Source organism: Aotus nancymaae, unplaced genomic scaffold (assembly GCF_030222135.1).
Source record: "Aotus nancymaae isolate 86718 unplaced genomic scaffold, 86718_ANA_hifiasm-v0.15.2.pri h1tg000017l, whole genome shotgun sequence".
NCBI lineage: Eukaryota > Metazoa > Chordata > Mammalia > Primates > Aotidae > Aotus > Aotus nancymaae.
In genome coordinates this window covers 13,583,320-13,605,276 of record NW_026988429.1, presented here as the reverse complement: position 1 = coordinate 13,605,276, position 21,957 = coordinate 13,583,320, and the positions used below count along the sequence as shown (strand labels likewise).

General features: G+C 44.6%; 1 non-coding gene across 1 annotated transcript; it reads left to right on the top strand.

Moving 5' to 3' along the window:
• Positions 1-21,427: 21,427 nt before the first annotated feature.
• LOC135275646 (U6 spliceosomal RNA) lies at positions 21,428-21,534 on the top strand. The gene has a single exon (XR_010343251.1). It is a non-coding gene; the product is annotated as a U6 spliceosomal RNA (small nuclear RNA).
• The last annotated feature ends 423 nt before the right edge of the window (positions 21,535-21,957 follow it).

The following is a 21,957-nucleotide window of genomic DNA, read 5'->3' as shown; positions in this document are numbered from 1 at the left end:
ACCTCCACCTCCCAGGTTCAAGTGATTCTTCAGTCTCAACCTCCCAAGTAGCTGGGATTACAGGCGTGTGCCACCACACCTGGCTAATTTTTGCATTTTTAGTAGAGATGGGATTTTGTCATGTTGATAATCTACCTGCCTTGGCCTCCTAAAGTGCTAAGATTGTAGGCATGAGCCACCACGCCTGGCCTTTCCTGAGTTTTACCTCCAGGATCTCTAGCAAGTTCTCAGGGTGAAGACTGGAGGAGAAATCTTCTTAAGGTTCAGCAGGAGGAGGGGAAAGTAACCATTTTGAAATACGTGGGTCAGCACCGTGGCTCACACCTGTCATCCCAGCACTTTAGGAGGCCAAGGTGAGTGGATTGCTTGAGCCCAGGAGTTCAAGACCAGCTTGGACAACATAGCGAGACCACCATCTTATTTAAATAAATTAAATTAAAAAGAAATTAGCTTGGAACTCTCTGTTTTCTCTAACAACTGACTGCCCTCAAAGAAAATATTTTACCAGAGTATAATTGACTTGGGGGGAGGAAAATACCCAACTCCAGCCCTGTCTAGCCTTCCTGCCTCACCTAAAGATAAGAAGAGGTTGGGTGCAGTGGCTCACACCTGTAATCCCAGCACTTTGAGAGACCTAGGCAGGCAGATCACCTGAGGTCGGGAGTTCAAGACCAGCCTGACCAACATAAAGAAACCCTGCCTCTACTAAAAATACAAAATCAGCTGGGTGTGGTGGCACATTCCTGTCATCCTAGCTACTCAGGAAGCTGAGGCAGGAGAATTGCCTGGACCCAGGAGGTGGAGGTTGTGGTGAGCCGACGTTGTGCCACTGCACCCCAGCCTGGGCAACAAGAGCAAAACTCTGTCTCAAAAAAATGAAAAGAAAAATGCTGAGAACCACTTGTGAAGGTCACAGCCCAGAGGCACAGGTTTGCAGAAAGACTAAAACCTACTCATAATATTATAGAATAGTTTGTCTTCCCCGACACCTTACCACCACATTAATCGGCCTCCTGTATAACAGTGGATTATAGTTAAAAGAACTGCAAGGCTCTGACACCATTTTCAGAAGGTGTCACTAGGAAACAGGGGATACATGTCTGGGCACCATGGCTCACATCTGTAATCCCAGCACTTTGGGAGACCAAGGTGGGTGGATCACTTGAGGTCAGGAGTTCGAGACCAGCCTGGCCAATATGGTGAAACCCTGTCTCCACTAAAAATACAAAAATTAGCCGGGCGTAGTGGTGCACACCTGTAATCTGAGCTACTTGGGAAGCTGAAGCAGGAGAATTGCTTGAACCTGGGAGGTGGAGACTGCAGTGAGCTGAGATCGCACCACTGTACTCCACCTTGGGCAACAGAGTGAGACGAAAGAGAGAAAGAGAGAAAGAAAGAGAAAAAAGAGAAAAGAAAGAAAGAAAGCAAGGCTAAGAATTTTCCAAAAATGAATGACTTTTTTTTTAACTCAAACTTTCCATATCACTGCAAAATTAACAAAATCTTTTGTTTTTTGAGACAGTCTCACTCTGTCAACCAGGCTGGAGTACAGTGGTGCAATCTTGGCTCACTGCAACCTCTGCCTCCTGGGTTCAAGCGATTTTCTCTTGCCTCGGCTTCCCAAGTAGCTGGAATTACAGGGACTCACCATCGTGCCCAGCTAATTTCTGTATTTTCAGTAGAGACAGGGTTTCACTATGTTGGCCAGGCTGGTTTTGAACTCCTGGCCTCAGGTGATCCATCCACCTGGGCCTCCCAATGTGCTGGGATTACAGGCATAAGCCAGTGGGCCTGGCTCCAAATTAACAAAATCTTAATTGAGACAGTGGATTTGGATAAAATCATTTAGCAAGTAGAGTGTGAAACAAGGGAAAAGGGTATCAGAGCTGCCCTGAGGACTTCCATGACCTATTGCCAGGGAAGGGAGGATAATTCTACAAAGAAGGCACAGAAGGAAAGTGCAGAAAGGAAGGCAAGGAGGTTGATGTTTCCCTGAAGCCAAGGAAAGTAATGAAATAAAAGATAGAAACAGTCAATTATGGTCAGTGCTTCTAAAGGAACACTATATATATACATATAGCATTCCATTTGTGTGTGTGTGTGTGTGTGTGTGTGTGTGTGTGTGTGTGTGTATTTTATAAATACAGACGAGGTTGCTCTATGTTGCTCAAGCTGGTCTCAAACTCCTGAGTTCATATGATTCTCCATCTCCCAAAATGCAAGGATTAAAGGCGTGAGTCACCAGGTCCAGCCAGAACACTGTATTTTTTATTTTAAAAGAGAATGCCACATTGTTTCCTAAAAATTTTAGACATCTTTGTAAGTGTCTATGCCCTCACCAAGAGTAGGTGATAGCACTATTTCTTTTAAAAAAAATTTTTTTTGAGACAAAGTTTCACTCTGATGCCCAGTCAGAGTGAATATGAAATGAGGCTGAAGAGCAATGAGGCAATATCAGCTCACTGCAACCTCTGAATCCCGGGTTCAAGTGATTCTCCTGCTTCCGCCTCCCAAGTAGCTGGGATTACAGGCACCTGCTATCATGCCTGGCTAATTTTTGTAGAGACAGGGTTTCACCATGTTGGCCAGGCTGGTCTTGAACTTCTGAACTCAGGTGATCCGCCTTCCTTGGCCTTCCAAAGTAGTGGGATTAGAGGCGTGAGCCACCGTGCCCAGCCTCCCAAATTTTTTTTTGAGACAAGGTCTTGCTCTGTTGCCCAGGCTGTAGTGCACTTGCACAATCACTGCTTATGGTAGTCTTGACCTCCTGAGCTCAAGCAATCCTCCCACCTTAGCCTCCCAATTAGCTAGGATTACAGGTGTGTGCCACCATGCCTGGCTAATTTTTAAATTTTTATCATTTTTGAAACAGGATCTTCTTTTTTCTTTTCTTTTTTTTTTGAGATGGAGTCTCACTCTGTCGCTCAGGCTAGAGTGCAGTGGCGTGATCTCAGCTCACTGCAACCTCTACCTCCTGGGTTCAAGTGATTCTCCTGCTTCGGCCTCCCAAGTAGCTGGAATTATAGGCATGCATCACCACGTCTGACTAATTCTTTAGAATTTTTAGTAGAGACAAGGTTTTACCAAGTTTGCCAGGGTGGTCTCGAACTCCTGACCTCAAGTGATCCTCTGCCTCAGCCTCCCAAAGTGCTGGAATTACAGGCGTGAGCCACTGTGCCCAGTTGAGACAGGGTCCTTCTCTATCACCCAGACTGGAGTGCAGTGACACAACCATTGCTCATGGCTCACTCACTGCAGCTTCAGCCGCCTGGGCTCTAATGATCTTCCCATCTCAGCCTCCTGGGTAGCTAGGACTACAGGCGTGTACCACCATGCCCAGAATTTTTTTCTATTTTTAGTAGAGATGAGGTTTCACCATGCTGGCCAAGCTGGCCCTGAACTCCTCCTGAGTCGAAGGGATCTGCCTGCCTTGGCCTCCCAAAGCGCTGGGATTACCGGTGTGAGCCGCCACCCCTCGCCATATTTGCCAATCTTAAATGTTTGGGTAGAAGATAAACACATAGATGCTTCCTTTACATTGCTCATGAGTGATTACAAAAATAAATGAGTTCTGCAGTAGGGATTGTCCAAGTTAAATAAAAAATTACAGTAGGGATTGTCCATGTTAAATTTAAAAAAAAAGAGAAAGAAATGAGAACAAAAAAATTCGATTTAAGTTCTAGTTAAACATGACAAATGAAATGGGGATTTATCTTTATTCCCTTGAGATGTCACTAAACTGAACTAAATAAATAACTGAGTAAAATGAGTAAAAGACATGAGACAACAGGAGAGGGGAGACAGCAAAAAGACCAATGTACATAATTTAGTATCATTTGTGCCAAAAAAAAAAAAAGTGGTGGGGAAGAGGAAGAATAGGTGCGTGTTTGTTTACATATGAATAAAATGTTATTTGTGGAAACACAAGACTCTAGTTATATGGACATCCTGGAGAGGTGAGTGGAGGGGCTGGGAGAAGAGTGAGAAGGAAACTTCAATGCATCACTCACAGTGTGAATTCACAGTGTGAATGATGTAAATATTCTGCTTATTCAACAATAAATTACTACAATTTGGCCGGACGCGGTGGCTCACATCTGTAATCCCAGCACTTTGGGAGGCCGAAGCTGGCAGATCACCTGAAGTCAAGCGTTAAAGACCAGCCTGGCCAACACTGTGAAACCCCATCTCTACTAAAAATACACAAATCAGCCAGCTGGGGTGGTGCACGCCTGTAATCCCAGCTACTCAGGAGGCTGAGGCAGGAGAATCACTTTGAACCCAGGAGGTGGAGGTTGCAGTGAGCTGAGATGGCGCCATTGCACTCCAGCCTGGGTGACAGAGTGAGACTTCGTCTCAAAATAAATAAATAAATATAAAGACATAAATAAATAAATTACTACAATTTAACATTTAAAATTTAAAAATAAAAATGAAAGTATTTCCAAAAGAAGAGATAGTCATTAAGCAAATAATTGTATAAACAGCCCTGTGATTCGTGAAGGAAATATTCAGAGTGTTGTCATAGATAGAACAAGGGAATGGCCTGAGGCCTGGGGCTTTGTGGAAGGCCTCCCTGAAGCTCACAAATGGATAAGGAGAAGGCATTCCAGATGGGTCAAACATGGACAGTGTGCTGCGGTAGGAAGGGGCAGTGAACAGACCAGTAGGACTCAAGTTTTTCTTTCTTTCTTTCCTTTTTTTTTCTTCAGATAAAGGTCACACTTATTTATTTATTTATTTATTTATTTTTAATTTGAGACGGAGTTTCGCTCTTGTTACCCAGGCTGGAGTGCAATGGCGCGATCTCGGCTCACCACAACCTCCGCCTCCTGGGTTCAGGCAATTCTCCTGCCTCAGTCTCCTGAGTAGCTGGGATTACAGGCACGCGCCACCGTGCCCAGCTAATTTTTTGTATTAGTAGAGACGGGGTTTCACCATGTTGACCAGGATGGTCTCGATCTCTTGACCTCGTGATCCACCCGCCTCGGCCTCCCAAAGTGCTGGGATTACAGGCTTGAGACACTTATTTATTTATTATTTATTTTGGAGACGGAGTCTCACTGTGTGCACCCAGGCTGGAGTGCAATGGCATGATCTCAGCTCACTCAACCTCTGCCTCCTGGATTCAAGCAATTCTCCTGCCTCAGCCTCCCGAGTACCTGGGACTACAGGCACACACTGCCACTCCCGGCTAATTATTTGTATTTTAGTAGAGACAGGGTTTCACCATATTGCCCAGGCTGGTCTCAAACTCCTGAGCTCAGGCAATCCACCCACCTCAGCTTCCCAAAGTGGTAGGATTATAGGCATGAGCCACCGTGCCCGGCCTGGTCACACATATTTATTACTGAACAAATCCACTAGGGCAGAAGCACGGAAACAGAGAAAATCATTTACTCAATAAAATATGTCCTACTGTACACATAGCAGTGATATTTTCAGTTTGATACGGTAAGATGACAGTGACCTTGATGCAGCATAAATATATCAGCTCAAATCCAATTCCTGCTCGGTTATCAGGGAGAACATTTAAGGCAGAGGGTGGAGCACATGCAAAGACCCTGAGACAGAAGCGCTTAGGATGCTTGGATGGGTGGAGCATGACAAGCACGTGATAGGGATGAGCTCAGAGAGGGCGTGCAGGAGGACGGAAGGCGTAAAGCCTCATCGGCTATTGTGAGGACTATGGCTTTTTCTCTGAGATGATAAGCAACAGTAAGATGTTTCTTAAGAGGGGAGAGGGAGGATCTGATGTGAGCTTTGGAAGAATAAATCAGACTGAGAGAGTCTGAGAATGAGCTATAGGGAGAGAAGGCTGAGATAGGGCAATCAGGTTGGAAGCTGTGAGGAGATAGGGATTGTTTGTATCTAGGTGGTTAGCAATGGAAGGGAAGAGCAGATTCTGGTCAGATTCTGGATTTTTTTTTTTTTTTTTGAAATGGAGTTTCGCTTTTGTTGTCCAGGCTGGAGTGCAATGTTGCAATGTCGGCTCACTGCAACTCCCACTTTCTGGGTTCAAGTGATTCTCCTGCCTCAGCTTTCCATAGCTGGGATTACAGGCGCCTGCCACCATACCCAGCTAATTTTTTGTATTTTTACTAGAGATAGGGTTTTACCATGTTGGCCAGGCTGGTCTTCAACTCCTGACCTCAAGTGATCCACCTGCCTGGCCTCCCAAAGTGCTGGGATTACAGGCATGAGCCACCATGCCTGGCCCTGGATGTATTTTAAAGGAAGAACTGATACAGTTGTTTGGTTTTGTGTGTTCGTGTTTAAATTTTTAGTATTTGTTTGTTTTTGAGTAGAGTCTCATTCTGTTGTCAGGCTGGAGTGCAGTGGTACAATCTCGGCTCACTACAACTTCCGCCTCCTGGGTTCAAGCAATTTTCCTGCCTCAGCCTCCCAAATGGCTGGGACTACAGACGCACACCACCATGCCCAGCTAATTTTTGTATTTTTAGTAGAGACAGGGTTTCACCATGTTGGCCAGGATGGTCTCGATCTCTTGACCTCGTGATCCACCTGCCTCAGCCTCCCTAAGTGCTGCGATTACAGGTGTGAGCCACTGCGCCTGGCAATTTTTAGTATTTTTTAAAAGTTCCAATCAGTGTGTATGGTTCATTTCAGCTCCTTCACTGACAAATCAGGGGGCAGGGACACTTCAGTTTCTCCGCCTTCTCTTTGTCCATGATGTCCTGCTGTATTGAACTTTAAATTTCGCATTGTCCTTTTTTTTTTGAGAGGAAGTCTTACTCTGTTGCCCAGTCTCGAGTGCAGTGACGTGATCTTGGTTTACTGCAACCTCCACCTCCCAGGTTCAAGCAATTCCCCTGCCTCACCCTCCTGAGTAGTTGGGACTACAGGTGCGTGCCACCACACCTGACTAAGTTTTGTATTTTTAGTAGAGACGGGGTTTCACCATATTGGCCAGGCTGGTCTCGAGCCTCTGACTTCATGATTGGCCAGCTTCAGCCTGCAAAAGTGCTCAGATTACAGGTGTGAGCCATTGTGCCCAGCTTGTCCTTCTTTTTCTTGATCTTGACAGATTTGGCATCTTTTTGCTAGGCTGTGAGCAGATAGTGCTTGATTTCCTCCATTTTCCCAGGCATGGCAACGAGGCATGCAGGGAGTGGGGCAGACTGGTACCTGGGGTCCCCAAATTTTACCCAGCTGTGGATTGTTCCAGATTACCCCTCTTGGCCAAATACCACCCTAGAGACCTGATATAATTGTTGATACATCAGTTGCGGATGCACTGGATATGGGGTGTGAGAGGAAGAGAGGACTCCCCAAGTTATCAGCTGAAGGTAAGAAACGAGTAAGAATGGTGGAAAAGCCAGGTGCTGTGGATTACAAATCCCAGCATCCTGGGAGGCCAAGGTGGGAGGATCTCTTGAGCTTAGGAGTTCAAGACCAGCCTGTGCAACATAGCAAGCCCCTGTCTCTACAAAAACAAACAAAAAATTAGCCAGGCTTGGTAGTGCATGCCTGTAATCCCAGCTACTCAGGAGGCTAAAGTGGGAGGATAGCTTAAGCCTAGGAGGTGGAGGCTCTGGTGAGCTGAGATTGTGCCATTGCACTCAGCCTGGACGATAGAGGCCCTGTCTCAAACAAAAATAGAATAGTGGAGGAAGTGTTGGAGGTTTAAGAAGATAATATCAGATAAAAAGAAATACAAAAGCTTACAAGGGTGAGTCCGGGTGATTTGGGATGATGGAGAAATCTCAGATGTCTTGGTGATTGACTAAATGGTGCAAGGGCATATGGGATAAGTCCTAATGGCTTCCAAGGCGGATTTTGGTGGTGAAGCTGTGAGTATTGGGGTGGGGGGGGAGGGAAGAACAAGTAGTGTCTTGCCCTTAAACAGTATTTTTATTATTTTATGAGAGCAACATTTTGTTTAGATTTACCTAAGTGTTCATTACTTTCTTTTGCTCACTATTGTAAGGTCTGTTCTCGCCGAGTTTAAAGTGAAGAAACTGAGGCCAGCACAAGATCTGATGCAAAGGAATTTATTCAGGCTCCCGGACGAAGCTCTGCAGTTCAACAGAAGGGGCCGCAGAAGTCGCATGGACTCCTCTCAGACAGGGGGTTTTATAGGGAGTGAAACAGCTCGATTGGTTGTGGGAGAGCAGGACTGCTATTGGGTAAGTTACAAGCCTTTACCTAGGACTTGGCTTGTTGTTGGTTGGAATTACTCGGCTGCTATTGGTTGTTAAGACTTGGCTGCTATTGGTTATTAAGACTTGGCTGCTATTGGTTGTAAAGACGCTAGGGTTACCATACCTTGTTTGCATACTGGGCTCTTTTAAGGGAAGGTCAGGCTGTGTGAGCATGGGAGAAGGGAAAAAGCCTGAGCATGTCTGAGCTTGCCTGAGCTCGTCCGGGCTTGTCCAAGCTTTTGAAAAGAAGTGGGTGGGGGGTTCTGCGTCTGTGCTCCCGGCGAGGCAACCGGCCTTACAACTATGCCATTATCTTTTTTTTTTTTTTCGAGACAGAGTCTTGCTCTGTTGCTTAGACTGGGGTGCAGTGGTGTGTTCTTGGCTCACCACAATCTCTGCCCCTCTGGATTCAAGCGATTCTTGTGTCTCTGCTTCTCAAGTAGCTGGGACCACAGGTGAGTGCCACCACATGCAGCTATTTTTGTATTTTTAGTAGTAGAGATGGGATTTTGCCATGTTATCCAGGCTGGTCTGGAACTCCTGACCTCTGGTGATCCAAATGCCTTGGCTTCCCAAAGTGCTGAGATTACAGGCATGAGCCACAGTGCCTAGCCTGCTCTCTATCCCTTTTTGCTGAAGTAAATTGTATAGCTACACTTTTTTCTCTGTCTTTCAATTTTTTAAAAAAATAGAGATGGGGTCTCACTATGTTGCCAAGGCTGGTTTTCAACTCCTGGCCTCAAGTGATACTCCTGCCTTGGCCTCCCAAAGTGCTGGATCACAGGTATGAGCCACTTCCCCTGGCCATATAGCTGTACTTTTAATTTTTTTCTTTCTTTCTTTCTTTTTTTTTTTTTTTTGAGATGGAGTTTTGCTCGTTACCCAGGCTGGAGTGCAATGGCGCGATCTCGGCTCACTGCAACCTCCACCTCCTAGGTTCAAGCAATTCTCCTTCCTCAGCCTCCCGAGTAGCTGGGACTACAGGCGTGCACCACCATGCCCAGCTAAATTTTTGTATTTTTTAGTAGAGACGGGATTTCACCTTGTTGACCAGGATGGTCTCGATCTCTTGACCTCGTGATCCACCCACCTTGGCCTCCCAAAGTGCTGGGATTATAGACGTGAGCCACCGTGCCTGGCCTTAATTTTTTTCTAGAGACAGGGTCTCGCTATGTTGCCCAGGCTGGAGTGCAGTGGCTATTCACAGGCACGATCCCACTACTGATCAGCACCGAAGTTTTGATCTGCTCCGTTTCCGACCTGGGCCGGTTCACCTCTCCTTAGGCAACCTGGTGGTTCCCTGCTCCCGGGAGGTCACCATATTGATGCCAAACTTAGTGCGGACACCCAATCGGCATAGCGCACTACAGCCCAGAATTCCTGGGCGCAAGCGATCCTCCCACCTCAGCCTCCCATGTAGCTGGGACTACAGACACGCGCCACCACGCCTGGCTAGCTGTACTTTAAAAAAAAATAACTTTATTCTTGATTTTTGTAAACATGCTCAGGCTTTTTTTTTTTTTTCCTCTCTCTCTCTCTCTCTCTCTTTTGAGATAGAGTCTTGCTCTGTTGCCAGGCTGGAATGCAGTGGTGTGATCTCGGCTCATTGCAACCTCCACCTCCCAAGTTCAAGTGATTCTCCTGCGTTCAAGCGATTGTCCCGCCTCAGCCTCCCGAGTAGCTGGGACTACACGTACGTGCCTCCACACCCAGCTAAGTTTTGTAGTTTTAGTAGAGACGGGGTTTCACCATGTTGGCCAGGGTGGTCTTGATCTTTTGACCTCCTGATCTGCCTGCCTTGGCCTCCCAAACTGCTGGGATTACAGGCATGAGCCACAGCACCCAGCCTTTTTTCTTTCTTTCTTTCTTTCTTTTTTTAATAATGGTTCTTTTTATTTATTTATTATTTATTTATTTATTAATTTTTAATATAGAGATGGGGTTTCACCATGTTGGCCATGCTGGTCTTTAACTCCTGACCTCAGGTGATCCGCCCACCTTGGCCTCCAAAGTGCTGGGATTACAGGCGTGAACCACTGCGCCCGGCTAATAATGGTTCTTTTGGTGAAGTTGTCACGGCCATAAACTCCCTAAGGTTTTATTAGCATAGAAATCCTTAATTTTGCCCTTGTATTGAAAAAGAGTAAGTTTCCAGGACACAGAAATCTAGGTTGTTTCTTTCACCCATTTGGAGATGTTAATTCTCTATCTTCTGGCCGTTGTTATCAGCTGTCTGAATAACTCTCATCTCTTTGAGAGGATCTGTCTTCTCTCTCTGGCTGCTTTGAAGATGTTATCTTTGCCTTTGGTATTATACAGTTTAACTAAAATATATATAGGTGTGAGTTTATTTTTGTTTACCTTGCTTGGTATATGTTGTCCTTTGTGGACTCATGCCTTTTAACTGTTCTGAAAATGTCATAGTCATAATCTCTTTAAATATTACCTCTTCTCCATTCTCTGCTTCTGAGACTATGATTACATGTATGTTACATTTCTCATTCCATATATGTGTGTGTGTGTGTGTGTGTGTGTGTGTGTGTATATATATATATATATATATATATACACTTTTTTTTTTTTTGAGAGGGAGTTTCCTTCTTGTTGTCCAGGCTGGAGTGCAATGGCACCATCTCGATTCACCGCAACCTCTGCCTCCTGGGTTCAAGAGATTATCCTGCTTCAGCCTCCCAAGCAGCTGAGATTACAGACAGGCGCCACTATGCTCGGCTAATTTTGTATGTTTAGTAGAGACAGGGTTTCTCCATGTTGGTCAGGCTGGTCTTGAGTTCCTGACCTCACATGATCTGCCCATCTCAGCCTCCCAAAGTGCTGAGATTATAAGTGTGAGCCACCGTGCCCAGCCTCTCATTCCATATATTTAACCACTCTACCATATGTTTCAAATCCTTGTCTCTCCGAGTTACATGTCCCGTAGTATTTTTTTTTTTTCTGAGGTGGAGTCTCACTCTGTCGCCCAGGCTGGAGTGCAGTGGCACAATCTCGGCTCACCACAACCTCTGCCTCCTGGGTTCAAGAGATTCTCCTACCTCAGCCTCCCAAGTAACTTGGATTACAGACATATGCCACCACACCTGGCTAATTTTTTGTATTTTTAGTAGAGATGGAGTTTCACCGTGTTAGTCAGGATGGTCTCAATCTCCTGACCTCGTAATTCACCCACCTTGGCCTCCCAAAGTGCTGGAATTACAGGCGTGAGCAACTGCACCTGACCTGCAGAATGTATTTCAATTTGGATTTGTTTGATATTTTTCTCATGAACAGATTCGGGTTATGTATTTCTAGCAGGAATAGCATTGAAGTAATGCTGTTCTTTTTTTTTTTTTTTTTTTTTTAAGATGGAGTTTCACCATGATGGCCAGGCTGGTCTTGAACTTCTGACCTCAAGTGATCCACCCACCTCAGCCTCCCCAAGTGCTAGGATTACGAGTGTGAGCCACCGCATCTGGCGGAAGTAATGCTGTTCTTATTGCATCATATTAGAAGACATATGATATCAACTTGTCCTATTATTGGTGGATTTTATCACTTAATTAAGATGGTACTATGAGCCAGATTTCTTTTCCCCAAAATTCATATGTTGAAGCCCTAATTCTCAATGTGTTGGGATTTGGAAATGGGGGCTTTGGGAGATAATTAGGTATAGATGAGATCATGAGGGTGCAGACCTTATGACAGGATTAGTTTCCTTATAAGAAGAGACACTCTTGCTCTTCCTGTCTCTCTCTGCAGTCTGAGGATACAGCCAGATGTTGGTTATCTGCAAGTCAGGAAAAAGGCCCTCACCAGAACCCAGCCATACACGTACCCTGGTCTTAGACTTCCAACCCTCAGAACTTGGCTGGGCACAGAAACCCATCTCTACAAAAATACTGGGCATCATAGCAGTGCCTGTAATCCTAGCTACTTGAGGGGCTGAGGCAGGAAAATTGCTTGACCCCAGGAGGTGGAGGTTGCAATGAGCTGAGATCACGCCACTGCACTCCAGCATGGATGAGAGACTCCATCTCAAAAACAAAAAACAAAAAACCAACCAACTATAGGAGAATCTTGATCTCCCTGACTCTCCTACTCCTCTCCATCTCTTCCACTCTCAATTTGCTCCTTTTCTCTTCCCCCCATTCCTCTCTTCTTTCCTTTCTTCTCTGAGATCTCAAAATGGACAAGGGGCTGTCTGAGCTTCCAATTCAGTCTGAATCATTAACATGTCCTCAATATGAGCAATCCTTCCTTCTTCTATATTAAGAGAGCCCGGTGCTTTTGGAATGGGAAGGAAACATTGTTAAGTCTCTCATGTGGCATAATTATGAGATATGATCCCCAAGCTCCACCTCTTGGTTCCCTCGTCATTTTATTTTTGCTTTGCAAAAAAAAAGAGCACCATTACTTTGCTGGTTCAGGGTATCTTGTAGGATAATATTCAAGTTATTGACTCTAGGTTAATTTCTTTTTTCTCTTTCTTTTTAAAACATACTTCCATTCTACACCAGCAGATTAGTTTCTTAAACTGAGTTGTCTTTTTTTGTTTTTTTTTTTAGATAGAGTCTCGCTCTGTTGCCAGGCGCCAGGCTAGAGTGCAATGGTATGAGCTCGGCTCACTGCAACGTCTGCCTCCCAGGTTCAAGCAATGCTCCTGCCTCAGCTTGCCAAGTGGCTGGAACTACCGGCATGTGCCATCACTCCCAGCTAATTTTTTTTTTAGTAGAGACGGGGTTTCACTATGTTGACCAGGATGGTCTTGATGTCTTGACCTCAGGATCCATCTTCCTTGGCCTCCCAAAATGCTGGAATTACAGGCGTGAACCACCACGCCCGGCCTTAAACTCAGTTTTGAACAGCATTCTACAAGAGCAGCTCTTTCTGACTGATGGAGAAAAAGGGAGGACCAATAAATCCTTTGGGTGTCATCTCATCTGTTTACTTTGTTTATTGTGAAGTGAATTTCTTTGTGGGAGGTAATGTTGTATGTTGTATGGTTACTTTCACAGTATATGATATTCATTCAGTAAAGTCCATAGGTAGTATTCTTGGTACAGGCATGAAATTCAGAACACAAATCCAAATCTAGGCTGGGTGCTCATCCCAGCACGTTGGGAGGCTGAGGTGGTCAGATCACCTGAGATCAGGAGTTCAAGACCAGCCTGGCCAACATGGTGAAACCCTATCTCCACTAAAAATACAAAAATTAGCCCAGTGTGGTGATCCATGCCTGTAATCCCAGCTACTCAGGAGGCTGAGGCAGGAAAATCACTTGAACCTAGGAGGCAGAGGTTGCAGCCAGCTGAGATCATGCCACTGCACTCCAGCCTGGGTAACAGAGCAAGACTCCATCTCTCTCTGTATCTATCTATCTATCTATAGTATAGATAGATAGATAGTATACAGATTTAGTGTGTGTGTATCTATCTATCTATCTATCTATACTATGGATATATATTACTCTGCTAACGCTTGCCATAGACTCTATAAAGCCTTCTTATCTGCTTTAGACACATTAAGCACATTGTATATATTGAGATAGGGTGGCAGAGCTACTTATTACACAATTTGGTGTAAGCTAGAGAGTTTCCTCTTTCTCTGGACTGCACTCAAGGTTGTCAGATTATAGATTTATCCTTGGGGCAGGACAAACAAAGAACTACAATAATCTCTCCTTATTGATGAGATATGTTCCAAGACCCCCAGTGGATCCCTAAAACCGCAGATAGTTCTGAGTCACATATATACTATGTTTTTTCTTATATATACATACATACATACATATGACAAAGTTTATTGTATAAATTAGGCACAGTATAAGATTAACAACAATAACAAAATGTAACAAATTATAACAATATGCTGTAATAAAGTTATGCAAATGTGATATCTCCCTCCCCCTCTCTCTAAATGTCTCATTGTACTGTATGCACCTATTTTTTTTTTTTTTTAGAGGGAGTCTCGCTCTGTAACCCAGGCTGGGGTGCAGTGGCGAAATCTTGGCTCACTGCAACCTCTGCCTCCCTGTAACCTCTGCCTCCAGGGTTCAAGTGATTATCCTGCCTCAGCCTCCAGAGTAGCTAGGACTACAGGCACATGCCACCACACCCAGCCAAATTTCTATTTTCTTTTTTAATTTATTTATTTCAGATGGAGTCTTGCTCTGTCACCCAGGCTGGAGTGCAGTGCCGTGATCTCTGCCCACTGCAACCTCTGCTTCCTGGATTCAAATGATTCTCCTGCCTCAGCCTCCCAAGTAGCTAGGATTACAGACACCTGCCACCAGCCCCAGCTATTTTTTGTATTTTTAGTTGAGACAGTGTTTCACCATGTTGGCCATGCTGGTCTTGAACTCCTGACCACAAGTCATCCAATCACTTTGGCCTCCCAAAGTGCTGGGATTACAGGCATGAGTCACCAAACCCAGCATATATTCACCTACTTTTTAAAACATTATTTATTTATTTATTTTAGAGACAAGGTCTCAGCTATGTTGTCCAGTTGTCCAGGCCAGTCTTCTTTTTTTTTTTTTTTTTTGAATCTCACTCTGTCGCCCAGGCTGGAGTGCAGTGGCACAACCTTGGCTCATTGAAACCTCCACCTTTCAGATTCAAGCGATTCTACTGTGGTACTTGTGGGGCAAGGGAATCCAAGGGAAACAAGATTACACCTCTTGCTGTTCTGTGAGTAATGAAGTCCTTTGCCTTTGACCCAGGAGGAGACCCTGTCTCTACTAAAAATACAATAAAAATACTCCACATGTGCCACTATGCCTGAGCCCAGAAGTTCAAGACAAGCCTTGGGCAGGCAAGGTGGCTCATGCCTGTAATCCCAGCTACTCGGGAGGCTGAGGCAGGATGGAAAGCTTGAATCTGGGAGGTGGAGGCTGCAGTGAGCCGAGATCACACCACTGCACTCCAGCCTGGGCAACAAAGCAATACCAAGACTGTCTGAAAAAATAAAAAAAGACATGTATGGATAGCTACTTCTTCCTCTCCATTATTATTGTGTCACTATTGGAGATAACTAGTGATGACCTGTAGGGTGACAAAATGGTAAAGTTATCAGCAGATGAAACTTGTGGCATGCAGTTTGAGATTTAACACACCCTCCAGGCAGAGCTGTAAGGGTTTATAGCTACCCCTACCTGATGAAAGCAAACTACTGCTAATTTCCTCTGTTTATTAAATTACAAAAAATAAAGCATTGTCACATAAATACTTCCATACCAAATACTAAAGGCTATTTTGATTTTCTCCAATAGAAAGACCACATCTCAGGCCAGGCACAGTGGCTCACACCTGTAATCCCAGCACTTTGGGAGGCCGAGGCTGGCAGATCACAAAGTCAGGCGCTCAAGACCAGGCTGGCCAATATGGTGAAACCCCACCTCTACTAAAAATACAAAAATTAACCAAGTGTGGTGGCGGGTGCCTGTAGTCCCAGCTATTCAGGAAGCTGAGGCAGGAGAATCACTTCAACCTAAGAGATAGAGGTTGTAGTGAGCCACGATTGTACCATTGCATTCCAATCTGGGTGACAGAACAAGACTCCAACTAAAAAAAAAAAAAAAAATTTAGAATGGGAATTGCTACTAGTTATTACCAGATTAAGTCTATAACATATTACTATTATTCAAGCCCTTCACTGTTTTACACTTGCTTAACTGGAAAGCTAAATGTGGATATGAAAGGAATGATCCATCTTGCATCTTTCGTATGCCAAATGTTTCTGATATCTCGATATTATTTAGCATGAGCTACAGTTGAATCCAGAGTTGCGTGCATCTACTTAGTAAATGATTACAGCCTCAGCCTGGCATGGTGGTACATGCCTATAATCCCAGCATTTTAGGAGGCCAAGGCAGGCGGGTTACCTGAGGTCAGGAGTTTAGGAACAGTCTAGTCAACATGGTGAAATCCCATTTCTACTAAAAATGCAAAAATTAGCCTGGCGTGGTGGTGTGCGCCTGTAGTCCCAGCTACTTGGGAGGCTGAGGTTGGAGGAGGTGGAGGTTTCAGTGAGCCGAGATCGTGCCACTGCACTCCAGACTGGGCGACTGAAAGATTCTCCATCTCAAATAAATAAATAAATAAAATTATTACTAATTTTATTAGTAATAGCTAGCCTCAGCTAGCTGCTCAAATAGCATACTGAAGATTCTCTGATAAGTGTATTTTTATCTGTAAATTCAGCCAGATCTAAAATTATGTGCTACTCTAAAAACCAAGTTCTACAATGTTTTCTGCTTTATAAAAAAGCATAAATTTTAAATGTCTGGATATTGAATACTATACAAAGCCAAATAATTAAATCTCAGTGAAATAGAAAAATTTATAGGACCATGTCAATTAATAAAACTGACACTGGGCTGGGCATGGTGGCTCACGCCTATAATCCCAGCTCTTTGGGAGGCCGAGGCAGGTAGATCGCCTGAGGTCAGGAGTTTAATAACAGGCTGGCCAATATGGTAAAACCCCGTCTCTACAAAAAATGCAAAAATTAGCCTGGAGTGGTGGCAGGCGCCTTTAATCCCAGCTACTCAGGAGTTTGAGGAGAATTGCTTGAACCTGGGAGGCAAATATTGCAGTGAGCCAAGATCATGCCATTGCATCCCAGCCCAGGCGACAGACCGAGACTCCATCTCAAAAAACAAACAAACAAAAAAAGAAACTGACACTGATGAGGCAGAAGTTCTGAACAGATCAATACCCACTGAAGAAATTCACATGGTGGTCAAAAATGTACACCCGAGAAAGGTACTAGGTCAAGACAATTATATGAGTAAGCGCTACAACGCTTTGAAGACTGTACAATGTTTTCTTTCTTTTGTTTTATTTTATTGAGATGGAGTTTTGCTCTGTTGCCAGGCTGGAGTGCAGTGGCACGATCTCAGCTCACTGCAACCTCTGCCCCCCAGGTTCAAGCTATTCCCCTGCCTCAGCCTTCCAAATAGCTGGGACTACAGCCCCGTGCCACCACACCCGGCTAATTTTTTGTATTTTAGTAGAGACGGGGTTTCACCATGTTGGCAGGGATGATCTTGATCTCCTGACTTCGTGACTGGCCTGCCTCGACCTCCCAAAGTGCTGGGATTATAGGCGTGAGCCATCGTGCTCAGATCCCAATGTTTTCTTTAAACATGTACAAGTAGGATAATTTATTAATATTTTCTATGGAGCTAGCAAAATACTGATACTTCTCAAACTGAATAGCTCTCAAAAAAAAAAAAACTATAGATAAATTTTACTTACAAATATATGCCAGTGTATACAAAAGTCTATTGGGAGACACTCTGTGGGTCTCTTGTGTATCTGCATGTCTTACAAATAGAAGTACTAACACCCTTTTTTACAGACTACATTTTCTTTCTTTTTCTTTTTTAAAGGTGGGGTTTCTCCATGTTGGCCAGGCTGGTTTTGAACTCCTGACCTCAGGTGATCTGCCCACCTCGGCCTCCCAAAGTGCTGGGATTACAGGTGTGAGCCACTGTGCCCGGCCGTCTACATTTTCTTTCTTTTTTTTTTGAGACGGAGTCCTGCTCTGTCGCCCAGGCTGGAGTGCAATGGCACTATCTTGGCTCACTTCAACCTCCACCTCCTGGATTCAAGTGATTCTCCTGCCTCAGCCTCTGGAGTAACTGTGTTTACAGGTGGCTGCCACCATCCTGGCTAATTTTCGTATTTTTTAGTAATGATGGTATTTCACCATGTTGGTCAGGCTGCTCTCAAACTCCTGACCTCAGATGATCCACCCACCTCAGCCTCCCAAAGTGCTGGAATTAACAGGCGTGAGCCACCATTCCCACCCCAAACTATATTTTTGATGATGTCTGTACAGTCAACAGCCTTGAAAGATAGTGATAGAACCTCTATCTTGAGCAGAGGACAGGTTTGTTTACTATCTAGTGTGATACAAATAATGTTTCCCTCTAGTACCTTTGTTAACTTCTCTTTATAAAAGATTCAGTCTCCCTAAGCTTGGAGTTGCTCAGCTGCGGCACAAGCTCACTGTGTGTATGGCATCCATTCTGGCCCCTTCACTTTGTCCCTGTGCTACTTGTGGGGCAAGGGAATCCAAGAGAAACATGATGTTTACACCGCTTGCTATGCTGTGAGTTATGCAGTCCTTTGCCCCTGACCCAGGAGTCTCATATTTTGCCAATATGCATGACACTATATAGCAGGTTAACTTGTTAGCTTGCAAGCAGGCTGAAAATCTCAGACCCTTCATGGTTCTCAACAGTTCTAAATTACTATCCGGTTGAGTTTAGTAATGTATCAAAAGATCACATATCATGGCAAAACATCCCTAGTTATTAAGGGATGATTCAACACCAGAAAATCTGTTAATGTAATTGACTATATAGTAAGAGAATAAGTAAACAAAGCATACGCTGAAAAACTGTTTTGTGTCTGAGGCATTCTGAGAGTTTTTCTCTTTCATGGGTGAGTTTTTTTGGTTGTTCGTTTGTTTTGAGACGGAGTTGCCCAGGCTGGAGTGCAGTGGCATGATTTTGGCTCACTGCAACCTCTCTCTTCCAGGTTCAAGCAATTCTCCTGCCTCAGCCTCCCAAGTAGCTGAGATTACTGGCATGCGCTACCACGCCCAGCTAATTTTTGTATTTTTAGTAGAGCCGGGGTTTCACCATTTTGGCCAAGCTGGTCTCGAACTCCTGACCTCAGGTGATCCGCCCACCTCGGCCTCCCAAACTGCTTGGATTACAGGCGTGAGCCACCGAGCCTGGCCCATGGGTAAGCTTTTTATACCCACATTTATTGTCCCAACATATAGGTTTGATCTAACTTCTGTCATCTTACATTTTCTTCTTTGCTGTTCTGTTCTGTTTCATGTTTACATTTTACTATAGGAAGTGTATTTTCTTTTCTGTTTCTCTGCTTATTGATCCTAGTGCAGCTCCATCACTCAATGGTTGTAAATCTTTCTTGAACTCTAGGTGTCAGGTTACTCTTCTGAAAAATGAAAAGCATATTTATTTGCTGTCTCATGGGGACTCAATCTTTGCATTCTAGCAACGATTTAGGAACCCTTACTAGGTTAAACTGTGTCTTAAATTCAGTTTCTTCAGTGTTCAAGAGAGAAAGGACCCTTTTCCCTCTGGGCCTTTGCTGTCCTCTGCTAACTGTTGATAATTGGTTCCTGTCAGAATAATGAACTCCTACCTCTGATTGCCTGCCGGGCTTTTGCAAGGAAAAAGGACCGTGAAAGAAATTCGGCTTGTTTTTGAGACTCTGAACATTTCCTACCACTGGAACAGCTAACCAACAACTAGTCAGCCAGTCAAACAAACAAAATCCCCTAACTCCTGGCAAAACCTTGCAGAGAAGGGCTCAGGTCTGGTCAGACCAGTACCAATGCCTGCATTTAGCGGCTTCTCTGTAAGACTCATGCCTTTGGTCTACACTTCAGTTCTTCAGTTCACCTTAATAAGAGGAGGGCCTGCCTCGACCTACCTTTCCCTGCCTTGACCCTCTTTTGGTCTGGACCTGAGGCATCAGTACCTTAGCCTGCCGATAGAGAGGAAATATTATAGCGCGAGCTCCACCCCACGGCACACGAATTTGTACTTGCTCCTCTGGAAGCAGCCCCCAGTAAATCTGCAGCCTCCTTGGTCAAGGAAGGCCCTATTACCAGTGCATTTGGGGCCTTGCCTTTTTATCTGCCCACTCTCCAGGACTGGGCTATAGGATGTCGTGGGCCCTTTTGTTTGCATCTGTTCTAGGGTTTCCCTCTCACTGGTGGGCTCACCCCAAGACAAGGCAAAAACAAGGCAAAACTCATCTCTTCCTTTCCTGATACTGACTTTTTGGCTTGGGGAGGTACCTGGAAGGCCAGTGGTCACCCACACCCGGCAGGTTTGAAATTTCTGCTCTAAGGCACTGGGCACAATCCCCAGGACTCCACTGGAATTACAAAAGATTTGCAAAGCTCTCTGCAGGAAACTCCTTTTTCTGACATTCAAGGTGTGTTTTCTGGTCTTTCATTTGGGAGACTGCCAAAGCAGATAAAAATCTATTCCCAAAGTACCCTAAAGCAGTCTTTCATTCCACCCACAGGAAATCACTGATAAAGAGGGCAGGGGGCTTTTTTTCTTCAATCCTTTTGGTCAGTAGAAAGCAACTCTTGAAGCCAGAATTAGCCTCTGCAAGCCTGTTTCTGGGAAAACATATCTGCACCCTCTGCAAAATGCAGCTGGCAGTACCCAGAGCAGAGCAACGAATGCCCTGCTGAGAGCTGGGGCTGGAAAACCATTTCAATATCCAGATTTTAAAGCTTCTTTCTTCTTTTTTTGTTTATTTTTAAAAAATCAATCACTGTTTTAATGCCATGAAAATTCAACTAATTTAAGGGTGTTTTCTGTTACGTTTTATCCATGCTAGGGAACAGGCATCATTGAGTGGAAGAGGAATCCTATCAAAAGGGTTCAAGTGATGCTGAAACAGGGTAGCTGACTGTCAGAGCCTGACTGGTGACACAGAAAGAACATCTTGGTCAGGTGCAGTGGCTCCCTCCTGTAACCTCAGCACTTTGGAGGCTGAGGTGGGCAGATCACCTGAGGTCGGGAGTTCGAGACCAGCCTGGCCAACATAGTGAAACCCTGTCTCCACAGAGCGAGACTCTGTCTCAAAAAAAGAAAAAAAAGTCAGAACATATAGAAGACAGGATCTAGGTCCTAGCAAGTTGGAAAACAGACTGCTTCACAGACTTGGGGAAACTCCATCTTCCCCAACTTAATGGGATCCCTCCAGAAGAGATTTAAGAAGGCAGGGTAGGCCTAGATCACGAGTAAGTAAATCACGGCCCTTGGGCCAGATCCCATCCACTGCCTGTTTTTGCACAGCCTGAGTTAAGATTTTTTTTTTTTTTTTTTTTTTTTTAAGACAGAGTCTCACTCTGTTGCCCAGGCTGGAGTGCAGTGACGTGATCTCGGCTCACCACAACCTCTGCCTCCCGGGTTCAAGTGATTCTCCTGCCTCAGCCTCCTGAGTAGCTGTGACTACAGGCACTTGCCACCATGCCTGGCTAATTTTTGTATTTTTAGTAGACACGGGGTTTCCCTGTGTTGGTCAGGCTGGTCTTGAACTACTGACCTTGTGATCTGCCAGCCTTGGCCTCCCAAAATGCGGGGATTACAGGCATGAGCCACCGTGCCCGGCCAAGAATGGTTTTTACATTGTTAAATGGTTGGAAGCAATCAGATGAGTACTCTTTATTGACACATAAAAATTATATAAAATTTTGTGCTCGCTTCAGCAGCACATATACTAAAATTGGAATGATACAGAGAAGTTTAGCATGGCCCCTGCACAAACGTGACACACACATTCGTGAAGCATTCCATATTTTTTTAATTAAGAAAAAGATAATTATATAAAATTTAAATTTCATTGTCTATAAATAAAGTTTTACCAGAACACAGTCTCTCTGATTCATTTTGTGTATTGTCTGTGGGTGCTTTGGCACTGACACTGCACAGCTGAGTGGTAGAGAGAGGCCATGTACTCCTCAAAACCTAAAATGTGGCTGGGCATGGTAGCTCACATATGTAATCCCAGTACTTTGGGAGGCAGAGGCAGGTGGATTATCTGACGTCAGGAGTTCAAGACCAACCTGGCTAACATGGTGAAATCCTGTCTTTGCTAAAAATACAAAAAATTAGCTGGGCATGGTAGTGGGCACCTGTGATCCCAACTACTTGGGAGGCTGAGGCAGGAGAACTGCTTGAATCCCAGGAGGTGGAGGTTGCAGTGAGCTGAGATCATGCCATTGC